At 43.1% G+C, this 9,977-nt stretch overlaps 1 non-coding gene across 1 annotated transcript; it reads left to right on the top strand.

Moving 5' to 3' along the window:
- The first annotated feature begins 5,935 nt into the window (after positions 1-5,935).
- Positions 5,936-6,018, top strand: trnap-ugg (transfer RNA proline (anticodon UGG)). Its single transcript has one exon. It is a non-coding gene; the product is annotated as a tRNA-Pro (tRNA).
- Positions 6,019-9,977: the final 3,959 nt, after the last annotated feature.

Genomic DNA, 9,977 nt, shown 5'->3' with positions numbered 1-9,977 from the left:
ATAAGCACATCCTTTTTATTCTGTCAGTTTAAACAGGCGAAAATATCCGTTAGATGCCAATGCAAGAGGATACTGTCTTTTTCTGTGCCTTTTTAGTGGGGCATGCTCAGCATTCAAATGTCTGTTTTTGCACAAGCAGAGTTTGATTGCCATTCATATTGAGCAACATTAATACAAAAAACGCGTTTTCGAATTCCTGTGATCAAGTGGTTCAGGCATTGCACATATGGACGAGAAATCTGGCTCTTAACGTGGCGCCATGGCTTAGCTGGTGAAAGCAGCTCCCATCTCACTGGTGCCTGCTCATTGTATTGAAAGCTCGTTATTTCTCTCAAGTATTGTGTTGCTGATCGAGAAACTCAGTGCCCTGTTTGAATTGCTGTACATTCTGATTTCGCGTTCCGGCTTCATTTTCCTGTTTAATTCCAGTAGTGTAGATTGGTCTTTTAAACTACTATTTTAACCTGGAGATTCTTCCCTCAGTTCCACAAGCACTTCTGCTTCTCATCCTTTTATTCTCATTCCTTCATTCACAGTTTTGTGGAAATTAAGTGGTGAGGCAGGAGACACTGCAGCATTCCCGGGAAATGTTGTGGTCATGGCACTGACACCACGACATGATCACCCTCATTCTCTGCTGTCTCCATTCATTCTTTGTACACCAACAGTAAATGCATCGTTGTTCTTCTTCAGCTATCATGTAATTACTTTCTTTTTCTGTTGGATAAGGAATTCAACTTTAACTTCGAAAGGGTCTTTAGATTTTGAGGAAGAAATGTCTCCTTGCCTCAGGTCGAAGTGACAGACGCATTATCCAGAGAATGTGAGACTACTTCGACCGACTCCAGCCAGACCTCAGAAAGCCTGTCAGCATTTCGAATCTCAACCTGTCTCTGAATGTCAGGCTTTTCAAGAGCAGAAATGGGAAATGAGGGATATGGAGATCCAGAGAGTCGGAGAATGTGAAAAGGCCCAGGAGGATACAGAGACAAATATAGAAAAAACAAAGACACATATTGAGGCAGACACTGAAAGAAACAATTCTCCATTCGGCGTGACTGCTAAATAACGGGAACTAAAAGGAAATGTAGCCATTAAAACATAGCCTTCCACCAGATCAGGAAAATGAAAGTAGCATGACAGCTGATTCAGTCCTTTTAAGATTGTAAATTCGATGTTTGTAAGCTCAAGAGTGATTTTGATAAATATCCTGATTCGACAAGTAAGATTATCATTTTCCCAACAGTATGATCTAGAAATTTATAACTAACCTGTTTCCTGTCCATCTTAAGAAAAAAAAAACCTGTTTCTCTCCACAGATGTTGCCAGTTGTAGCGGGTTTCTCTATCAATTCTCGTTTTTAGTTCATATTTCCAAAATCTGTATCTTTTTGATTTTTGATAACCTGGCACAAAACCAAGCATTACAACGTTCGGACCAGTGGTAAGAAATACTGGTACCACGATATATTTGCACAATAAAACATTCATTCCCTGTCCGAGAAGAGAACCAAAACTATTGTGGTTAAAGTTCCAAATCCTATCTACGAGATTACACGGAATGAAGACAGACGCTCTTGCACTTATTCTCAATGAAATGGATTTTCCATTTCATTTCTGATCATTTCCACTGCAGATTGGTTTCTACTCGTCTTCAAGTTTTGCAGAATGGAAAATCCGATTTGGACCATGGTGCAGTCTGGTTTAAAGATATTCATCTATTGTATCAACAGTTTCCAGCTTTGGTCGATAACCTTATGTGTTCTGATGTTTCCAGTGCAAAAGGCAGTGAGGTTCTCGCTTTGACCTTAGATGACAGAACAATGGGCTTGAAGTTTGACATACTCACACTGTGTTATTACCCACGTTGTGCCTCTCACAGAAAGAGACACACAGACACATTCCCCGAGAATCGCAATAACGTCACATTCCCAGGCACCAACCTAAGCCCTAAGTTCACCTGTCTATACTCCATGCATGAAAGTAGATGCATTTCAGGTCCCCAGTTCTTTTGCATTCATCTGCTCTCTGCCTAATCTTCCCATTATTAATGCTATCTTCCAGATTCTTTGCGTTTCCAGTTTCCACCTCACTGCCGACTTGTTTAATCTTGTGGTTCTCAGCCCCCTGCCACATTAGTATAAAACCTCCCCAACAGCAGTCGAAAAAATTCCCGAAAGGACATCCGTTCCCGTCTGGTTCAGATGTAGATCGTCAATTTTCTTATCGTCCCACATTCCCCAGAACTGGTCACAAAATCTAACAAATCTGAAACCCGCCCTGCAGCACCATTCCTCAACTCACGTGTTCACCGGGCCGTTTTTTTTTATTCATTTCTACGCTGGCAGTCACATGGCATCGTCAGTAATCCCGAGATTACTACCTTTGAGTCCTCCTCTTTAATTTCTCTCCTAGCTGCCTGAATTCTACCTGCAGGTCCTCATCTCGGTTTTTATTCCGTTGGTGCCTGTATGCATCAGGACAACTGGCTGTTCACGATCCCCTTTCCGAATGCTCTTCAGCCGATGGGCGACATCCCTGGCCTGAGCACCTGAGAGGCAACATAATTCTCCAGAATTGCTGACACTTCACAGTGAGTCCACCCGCAGCTCCAGAGTGGCCACGCGGTCAAACAAGTGCTGCAGCTGGACACACTTCTTGCAAGTGTAAGTTTAGAAACCCTTTACAAGGATTTGCAAGGTTTGCACTGCTTGGACATGAGAACGAAACTGAATAGGCTTCGTCAGATTCCCAGCAGCTTCAGTGCTTAGAGATGGCCTCACAGAAGCGTATAAAATCATGAGGAAGACAGACAGAGTAAATAGTCAGGGAGCACTTCTTCACAAGACACGCGAGTTCAAATCTACATAGCAAACGTTTAATGTGAGAGATGAAAAATTTAAAAGGGATGTGAGGGACACATGTTTTTCACACAGAACTTTTGTGTATGTGGAATGAATTGCCACATTTAGTGGCAGAGTCTGGTGCACTCACAACATTTCAAAGTCATCTGAATGGGTGTATAGACAGGAAGACCTCGGAGAGATAAGGCACAAATATTGGCAGAAATGTATGGATTAATTTCGGTTATCTATTCAGCGAGGGCAAGTTGGATCGCGGGATTTGTTTCCATGCTCGACATGTCTGAGATGCTCCAGCCACCGGCAACAGTTTGAATACACCATTTGCAAAATAAAACGCATGTTGTTTGTTACTCAGCCAGCGAGTTTGGCGATTTTGTTTGGAGGGTGGATGAGCCCGACCGATCCAGAGATGAAGGTTTTTCAGATATTTTCTGCCAATGACCATTCTTCTTGACACTTTCCCAAGTTCGCCATCAAAGATATTGGCTGAAGAAAAGTACCTCACATATCGCATTACCCACTTTGCTCTCCAGCGAATCCAAAAACTGACAGCTCTTATCGTGGAACAGAATCAAAACTGAAAAGGCAGTACCATGATCAGACACACCGAAGCTTCAGTGCTGTCTGTGAGGCACTGTGAGTCGTCTCTGACATGAACTGCTCGCATAAATAACAGCGAGGCAATTCCAAACCTACTGGAGATTTAGTGTATTGCCAAGTCCCAGAAAGGGCTTAAGTATCATTTAAAAAAACAGAACAACAACGAACCATTAAAAATGAACATTTCCAATTATACCCGTGATTAAATTAGTCCATCAATGCGCCGGTGCCCCCATCTGATCGAGAGAGCCAATCACCTTTCTCCATCACCAGGACAGTAATGAAGGAAATGAAAGTATAGCAACGTTTCACATCGCAATTGCCCACCTTTTCGCCACAGCATCAAAAAACGGCGAACAGATTCAATGCAGGATCTTCTTCCGAAATAACGGTGAAATAACTATGTCTATTCACTTTCAGAGTAAACGGGGAACAACGCAAGTTGTCTTGAATATGAATAACCAACGTAGACTACTTTGGTCCCAGATTATACTCATACACAGACTTTCATATGAAAAGGTACCTTGGGTGATTGCCCTACACCCAGAAATCTTCTGGCTGCCTTCTGTTTGCCCTGTTACATTAAACTTGTGCTGCTCTAATCGAATTTGTAGTTCTTGCCATTTGTCCGTATTGCTACTAGGGACAGCTGGTCGTGGCAACTCGTGACTGCCACACAAATTCTTTGCCAAAATTGGATAGTCCCACAACGTGATTCGCAGTGCACGAACTTCGCAACGAGTACATGCCACACGGCAAGTTAAAAAGCACGCTTCCATTTATTAAAGTAAGTTTCTGGGGACTGACAGCCAGATTCCTCCTTACACTCGGAATTATGACAACACACAAACCAACAGCCTCTCTCAGAGACAAGTGACCAATGCACATCTTGTGCCAGACAAACGTAGTTGACATGATTGCACGTAGAGACTGCACAGAAAACTATAGAGGAGATGCAGACAGACGACCATCGAGCGGCATTCATGCAGTTCAGTTACCCTGTAAACCTCATGCACAGCTGGTCCTTGTAGGTGCACACAGGGCACTGAGTGTCTCTGACTCCGGGACTTGGAGCTCGGATTATATGACCGTCTGCAGCACTGGTTACTTCCTTGTGTGAGGTAACTCCCGATGGAACATATGTAAAACACGATAGCTCATTGACAAATACGTCCAAAATAGTCCCCAAGAGATGTATTTCTGTTGTGGTTCTAGTCCTGTTCCTGACATGACCTCCACCATTGTACTTATTGTGTGCTTCCTGACGGTTTGGTGCATGCTTCCGTGATCGCATTGTGTGCAGTAACCTGCGTTTTAGCTGCAATTACGTGTGTTTGAAACCTAGGACCACCGACCTCTATTTTATTTTCCTCTTCTTGTGCGCAACTGCAACACAGTAAACGATCAATTAATATTGGGAAATGACATACACAGGCGTGTGAAAAGCCCAGTTTCCCTGGCAATTATGCAATGGTTAGAGATTACTTTGATTCAGGAGATAAGGATGGAAAGTGTGTTTGGGTAGAGATGAGGAACATTGAGGAAAGAGGAAACCAGCCGGTGTGGCTTACAAGAACACTAACAGTAACCACAGTGTATAAAAAAAACGTAGAGGAAATAAAAACCGCTTGTGAATGATAAAAGAAGGCAAGAATTATGGGAGACATTCATTTCCCTTCTTCCTTTCCCGTTTGAATTATAAAGAAACTTTGAAGAAAAACAATCGAAAAGTCATATATGCTCCATCGAACAACGTGCGCCGTACCTTGGTCATTGATTACTGTACATTAGAATACTTACAATGTGGAAACAGTCCCTTCGGCCCAGCAACTCCATACCGACCCGCCCGAGCCCAAATGCATTCCTCTCCTTTAACCCCGTCAATTTAGCATGGCCATTTCAACAAACCGGTACATTTATGGACTGTGGGAGAAAACCAGAGCAAGCGCACGGAGCCACGGGGAGAATGTGCAAACTCCACACATGAAGTTGCTTGAGGCGGGAATTGACCCTGACTCTGTGGCATTGTGAAACAGCAGCGCTCACGATGGTGTCAGCGTGAGATGGGAATTATTTGCTTTCTTTAATTGGGAAAAATCTCTGTCATTGTGAGCATCTGGAAAGATCGGTTACTTCGCCAGAAAAAGAAATAAATATGTCATTAACCTTTGTTTCTTTCATGTCCAAGAATACTCAGATCAATAGTTCCCTTGATTACCTCTGCTGGTCATGTTCGCAAAGAGATCTAGCAAATTGCCAAGTGTGATTTTCCTTTCAATGAATAATTTTGACTCAATTTGGCTGCAAATATCTTTTCCTAACTTTGTGCTTTTCTTCTTTTACATTGGTGTCTCGCACCTTACAAATGACAGCAAAGGTATGAATGGAGATGGAAACATTTTACTCAAGTCAGCGGCAGCTTTCAATGAGATCACGGCTGATTTGGTCAGTGCTCAGCCAGCGGTACTGTCTGTAGTCATGGTCGAGTGGTTAAGGCGATGGGATGTGGAATCCATTGGGGTTTCCCCACGTAGGTTCGAATCCTGTTGACTACGTTATCAATGCTTTCCTGCTGGAACATTTCAAAGTTCAGGACACCTATTTTGCAAACCAGGCCTGTAATTTGATTAGACTTGAGAAACTCGAGTTCTTCATCAGAAATGCTCCACACTTAAAACATTATCTCTGTTTCTCCTTCCAGATACACTGCTCGACACATCGGGTTTCTGCAGTTGTTATTGAACGCCCTGAGCAGAAGTGCTGCTTTTCATTAGATTCCTTTAATCCCTTGTCCTCTGTTCTTTGACTCTGGTCATTGGCAACACTTCCTCCTGCTCGTCAGAGTGCTCATTCCCCACCGCTCCCTCTCCCATCATTACAAACAACCGCAGGAAATTGCCACTTAACTATCTTTGTTCCAAAGTGAAACTCACCAGCCTAGTAACTCTCTCCACGAAACGGGACTTCTCATCCCTGGACATGGTGCAAGCCAGAGGATTGTGAAGAGATACTGTGAAAATATTGTCAGTTGTCAGTTGGAAAAATGTTTAGGAAGCAAACCATATAATTTAGGCTCCAGCTTTGGAAATCTTGAGAAACTCTTTGGGAAATGGAATCAGAGGAGATTGAAGAAGTGTAAATTGTCAGTCCGAGGAGAGGAACGGACATTGACTCTGATGTTCTCGGAACAGGAACTGATCTGAGACACTGAAAGAATTCTCGCCCCTGTACGTGAGGAATACAAACTTCATCTGGACTGTGGGACAATGAAAAACTCTGGAACACTCAAGACAATATCCAAATATTGACTGAGATCACTACAGTAGGAGTACAATAGATGGATCAGTTTTTGTCCAGTGTGTGCGGGAGGGCTTCCTGACACAGTATGTAGACATGCCTTCAAGGGAAGAAGCCACTTTCGATTTAGTACTGGGTAATGAGCCTAGCCAGGTTTTTGATTTGGAAGTAGGTGAGCACTGTGGAGACAGCGATCACAATTCTCTCAGGTTTACTTTCGTGATGGAAAGGGATAGGTGTACTCCATGGAGCAAGAGTTTCAGCTGGTGGAAGGGAAATCACGATGCAATGAGGTAAGATTTAGGAAGCGTAGAGTGGGGTAGGAAACTGTAGGGGGTGAGCACATTAAAAATGTGGAGCTTATTCAAGGAAACGCTCCTGTGTGTCCTAGATAAGTATGTACCTGTCAGGCAGGGAGGAAGATATAGAACGCGTGAGCCGTGGTTTACTAAGGAAGTGGAATGCCTGGTCAAGAAGAACAAGAAGTCTTATGTTAGGACAAAACGTGAAAACTGAGTTAGAGCGCTCGAGGGTTCCAACGATATCAGGAAATAGCTAAAAAGAGAGCTGAGAAGAGTCAGGAGGAGACATGAGAGGTTGTTCGCAGATAGGATCAGGGTTAACCCTAAGGCTTTCCATAGGTATGTCAGGAATAAAAGGATGACGAGAGTTAAATTTGGGACAATCAAGGATAACAGTGGGAAGTCGTGTGTGGAGTCTGTGGAGATAGGGGAAGCACTAAATAAATATTTTTCGACAGATTTCGCCATAGATAATGAAAATGTTGGCGAGGAAGATACAGAGATACTTGCGTCTAGACTAGAAGAGATTGAGGTTCACAAGGAAGAGATATTAGAAATACTGCAGAGTGTGAAAATAGATAAGTCAGCTGGGCCGGATGGGATCTATCTGATGCTGTTTAGCAAATGCACTGCAGGAAGGTACAAATCAAGCTGATGCTAACAACGGCTCGTTTTGAGCCGCTAATTTGCAGTGAAGTGGCGGCGCCAATAAAAGGTGTCACGCATCTCGTCTAATTCCACATCCTGAGCTCGAAATGACCAGAGGTCTCTCGCTGAGTTTCGGCAGGGTCTTGCTGAGACGACACCATGACACGTTTTCACTGGAGTGGATCATGAAATCGCGTCGGGACTGTGAATAAAACGATGGACACTTCCAGCAGAGAAGGAGGCGACCCTGAAGCAGGCAGCTGCGGACAAATGTTTCTCCTTTGCCAGTGAAAGGCACTGCTTCACAAATTGGAAACTTCGAAGTGAAGCAGTGTTGGTGATTATCTTCGCTGCTTGTTCACTTTTTTAATTCTGATTCTGTGAAAGTCCTTGACATTACATATCGACATTTTGCCAAAGGTCAGCTTGTTTCTTGTGCCAGTGGTGTAATGGATAACACATCTGACTTTGGATCAGAAGAGAATAGGTTCGAATCCAGCTGGCTCGAGGAGAATGTGTTACTTTAACCATACCCCACGTTGACGCTCCCCTGTGAAGTCCTGCCGGGACATCACTTCTGTGCTGTTGCATTTGTCCGATTGTGGATTTTAAATTCCAGCTCACCACAACGGACACCTCTGTCGGTTTTGGGGTATCTTTCTGTGGGTGAAAATGAGCATGAGTTCCTCAAAAGAGTTACAAGTCGTTGTGAAAGTGACATACATCTGCACCATTATTGTGCCATTTAAGAACACAGGATAAAGTCATTGACATTTGCCCTGGGAACATTAGAACACACGAGACTTTGGGCCAAAGTTGGAAACTGCGACTAGCATAGTTGGCTCTCTGATTAGCCACAATGCACACAGGCGGAATGGCCTTTTCCCACTTTGTAACTCTTCGAGGACAAGTTGAAAATAATCTGCAAGGAAAATGTTCATAAAGGGTGTTTTATTTACACCAAATACGATAGTATCTATCTCCTTGTCTTGTTATTTACTTGTGAGGATTAGGTACTCTCAGCACCGTGGCCCGGATCGTATTCCCGCTCATGGAATGGTTGTATTGTTCAGCTAACATATCGGTGTACCAGTACTTCTGCCGATTTTCCGAAGCTAGCAGGTCATTGGTTTTGTCCAAACATTATGTAGGTTAACATAATATAAATAACTGCAGTTGCTGGAAATCTGAGCCAAAAACGAAACTTGTTTGCAGAACGCAGAAAGACTGGCAACAGAAACGTCGACTTTCCTGCTCCTCCGATGCTGCCTGACCTGTGTGCTTTTCCAGCATCACTTTGATCTAAAATCAAGTTTCCAGCATCTGCAGTCCTCACCTTTGCCTAGTTCCTTCAGTGTCGCTGGTTCCCAATTCAAGAACTCCATCTCTAGCGGTTTCATGTCTGTACCTCCATGCTGTGGAGTTGAAGAGTGAAGAAAAGTAACTCACCCCCTCCATCTCTGGGGTAATTAGGGGCTGAAAGTGAATCGTATCACATTGAAGTATATATACATGCGACGTAATCTCTGTCTTTTATTGGGAACTATCTCTTTCATTGTAACCATCAGGAAAGACCATTTCGTTCGCCAGAAAAAGAAATGAATATGTCATTAAACTTTGTTTGTTTCATGTCCAAGAATACTCAGATCAATAGCTCCCTTGATTACCTCTGCTGGTCATGTTTGCAAAAAGATCTCGCAAATTGCCAAGTGTGATTTTCCTTTCAATAAATAATTTTGACTCAGTTTGGCTGCAAATATTTTTTCCTAACTTTGTGCTTTTCTTCTTTTACATTGGTGTCTCGCACCTTACAAATGACAGCAAAGGTGTGAAAGGAGATGGAAGCATTTAACTCAAGTCAGCGGCAGCTTTCAATGAGATCACGGCTGATTTGGTCACTGCTCAACATGGCAAGCTTGTCTGTAGTCATGGCCGCGTGGTTAAAAAGATGGCTTAGAATTCCATTGCGGTTTCCCCGTGTAGGTTCAAGTCTTGCTGGCGTACGTTATGAATGCTTTCCGGCGGGAAAACATTCGACTCAAAGTTCAGAACGCTTATCTTGCAAACCAGGCCGGTAATTTGATTTGACTTGGGAAACTCGAGTTCTTCATCAGAAATGTTCCATATTTAAAGCATTATCTCTAAGAATGATGAGAGTTAAATTTGGGACAATCAAGGATAATAGTGGGAAGCTTTGTGTGGAATCAGAGGAGATAGGGGAAGCATTAAATAAATGTTTTTCAACAGTGTTCGGTATAGAAAATGAA

This window comes from Chiloscyllium punctatum, chromosome 16, assembly GCF_047496795.1.
Source record: "Chiloscyllium punctatum isolate Juve2018m chromosome 16, sChiPun1.3, whole genome shotgun sequence".
NCBI lineage: Eukaryota > Metazoa > Chordata > Chondrichthyes > Orectolobiformes > Hemiscylliidae > Chiloscyllium > Chiloscyllium punctatum.
Note: the sequence above shows the minus strand (reverse complement) of the source record. Positions and strands in the feature narration are given on the sequence as shown.